Here is a 3,331-nt window from a genome sequence, read left to right as displayed (position 1 = left end):
ACCACTAAACCTCTATAATCAGAGGGTAAGAATGGAGGAGCTGGAGGCCGAAGACAGGGGTCCCTATAAAAAGTCACAAATCCTGGCTCTCTTCCCAGACCTGAGCCACTTTTCAGATCTGGAACCCAATGAAATATGAGATGACCAGGTCCCCAGGAAGAAGGACCCAAAAGACACATACACACACACACACACACACACACACCAAAACAAACAAACAAACAAACAAAAACATGCTATAAAGAGTCCCTCAGTCCCTGCCTAAAGGGACCCACTGCCATTTCAGTGAATGCACCCCGAGGAAAGGGGAATAAGGAAATATTTGAGGGACATAAAACATAGTGATCTTAAGATTAACCAAGACGTGATCTACCAAAGGAAAAGAGTAAACTGCAAAAACAGATACGAAATCTAAGAAAAAGGCAGCTTCGGCCCCATGCATGCACCCACCGCTAAGGGAGCGTGAAGACCACAGGCCCGCAGTGCTGTGCTTCGACATCAGCACGGCCACACTTCCCTGGTCTGGTCCCGGCAGGTGGCTGTGTTCTTAAGGCAAGCTGATTCCTAGGATACACACGACTCTTCTGATGGGCCACGTGATGACACATGATGACATGCTTAACTTAGACCACAGGGGATCTTAGACCCCTCCGCCCCACCATCCTTCCCTCAGGGTCACACTTGCCTTGTGCTCTGATGGGTCCCTCAGCCACTCTCTCCCAGCTCCCTCTCCATTTTTTGCTCACAAGCATTTCCTAATATGAGACTGACTCAGGACCTTCAAGCATTTCCTAATAGAATTTTCATTCATTTAACCCCATCTTGGCATCTGGCTCTTGGAGGACCCAGTGCCAACACAGGAAAAGGCTAAAAACAAATCCCCCCAGGATGATGATGAAGATTCCAGCTACGCACCAGGCCTAGGAAGCAACTGGTCAAGACCAACACAGAAGAGATGGCAGCAAAAAAGATAAAAATCACAGAAAACCTGGGGTACCTGGGTGCCCCAGTCAGTTGGGTGTCTGACTCTTGGTTTCAGCTCAAGTCATGATCTCAGGGTTCATGAGTTCGAGCCCTGTGTCGGGCTCTGTGCTGACCGTGCAGAGCCTGCTTGGGTTTCTCTCTCTGCCCCTCTCTACTCTCAAATAAACATTTTTAAAAATTATAATATACTGGTGAGTATTTTAGTAGGCTGAAAGGGAGGGAAATGTGGGGAGAAGGATGGTGAATAGTATGAGAAATGTCACTGAGGAGTTTAACACACCACATATGAAACTGAACTGTCAAGAATGACAGTATAGGCATTTTGTTCAGAAATATGGAATTAAATATAAAAGGGAAAGCTGAAAGAATTAAAAGTGATTGTCTCTGGTGAGGAGTGGAGATGGTACCACCATCTCATAATAACACTTGTAGATTTTTTATGTATAATTTTGGTAGAGTGTAAATGAAAAAAATAATGATTAAAAATTAGATTGCATAAACGACACTGTTATGTGGAAATCATAATTTGTAAATAAAGTATGTAAATAAATAGGTTATTCATAAAAGAACTAAAAATGTGAATAAAAATAAAGACATTTCATTTCAAAATTAAATGAGGGGCACCTGGGTGTCTTAGTTGGTTAAGCTTCTAACTTCAGCTCAGGTCATGCTCTCACAGTTCAAATGACTTCGTGCCCATCATCAGACTCTGTGCTCACAGGAGCACAGAGCCAGGAGCCTGCTTAAGATTCTGTGTCTCCCTCTCTCTCTGCTCCTCCCCCACTCACACTCTTTCTCAAAAATAAATTAAGATTAAAAAATTAAAAAATCTTCATTCAAAAAAAAGAATCAAATGAAAGTTAGAAAAAGGAATGATACCACTACTAGGTACATACCCAAGAGAACTGAAAATACGCCTACACCAAAACTTGTATACAACGTTCATATCAGCATTTTTCGTAATAGGTAAAAAGAGTGCATAAATAAAGAACAGATAAATAAAATGTGGTATATCCATGTAATGGAATATTATTTAGCAATAAGAAAGAACGGAATTTTGATACAAGCTACAACATGGATGAATCTTGAAAACATGATGCTGGAGTGCCTGAGTGGCTCAGTCAGTTAAGCGTCCGACTTCAGCTCAGACCATAATCTCGCAGTTCTTGAGTTCAAGCCCCATGTCGGGCTCTGCACTGACAGCTCAGAGCCTGGAGCCTGCTTCAGATTCTGTGTCTCCATTTCTCTGCCCCTTGCCTTCTCTGTCTCTGCCTCTCAAAAATAAACATTAAAAAAAATTTTTAAAGAAAGAAAATATGATGCTGAGTGGAAGGAGCCAGTCACAAAAGGCCACATACAGGGTCACCTGGGTGGCTCAGTCGGTAAAGCATCCGACTCCAGTTCGCGTCATGATGTCGTGGTTTTTGAGTTCAAGCCCCACATTGGGCTCTCTGCTGATAGCTCAGAGCCTGGAGCCTGCTTCAGATTCTGTGTCTGGCTCTCTGTCTGCTTCTCCTCTGTTCACACTCTGTCTCTCTCACTCAAAATTAAATAAACATTACAAATTTTTAAAAAAACAAACAAAAAAAGGCCACATACCATACAAATCCATCTGTATGAAATGTCCAGAATTGGCAAATCCACAGGAGCAGAAAATAACCATAGCATTAATTGTATGAGTCACCAAAGCCTGGGAGAGGGAAAAATAGGGAGTTTTTGCTAATGGGTATGGAGTTATTTTATGAAGTTATCAAAATATTCTAAAGTTAAATAGTGGTGATGAATGAACAATTCTGTGATTGCATTAAAAACCACTGAATTGTGGGGCACTGGGGTGGCTCGGTTGGTTAAGCCTCCAACTCTTGATTTCAGTTCAGGTCATGATCTTAAGGATTTGTGAGATCGAGCCCTACGTCAGGCTCTGTGCTGACAGCATGGAGCCTGCTTGGGACTCTCTCTTCTATCTCTGCTCCTCCCCCACTAGTGCTCCCCTCTCTTTTTCAAAATAAGTAAACTTAAAAAAAACTACCACAGAATCTATGTCATCAACATAGAGAAGTAGAATTGTTTTCTCCTTGCTTGAGGAAAACAACAACAACAAGAAAGAAACGATTAAAGCCACAGGCTTAGCAAGTAGATACTGCATTTCTGGGAGAATCTAGTTGATCTACCTCAGTGCAAAATATTCCATTCATTTAGCCTGAGTCCCAAATGTGCATATTACCCGAAATAAGTAAGGTTTTCATGTGCTTTTTACCAAATGGATTGGGAAGGCAAAACTATCGCTGAAGCCTCCACGATGCTATCGGAGCATCTTTACGAGAAGAGACTTGGAAGAGACACCTGG

This window comes from Suricata suricatta, chromosome 11, assembly GCF_006229205.1.
Source record: "Suricata suricatta isolate VVHF042 chromosome 11, meerkat_22Aug2017_6uvM2_HiC, whole genome shotgun sequence".
Classification (NCBI taxonomy): Eukaryota; Metazoa; Chordata; class Mammalia; order Carnivora; family Herpestidae; genus Suricata; species Suricata suricatta.
This window is presented reverse-complemented; position numbering follows the sequence as displayed.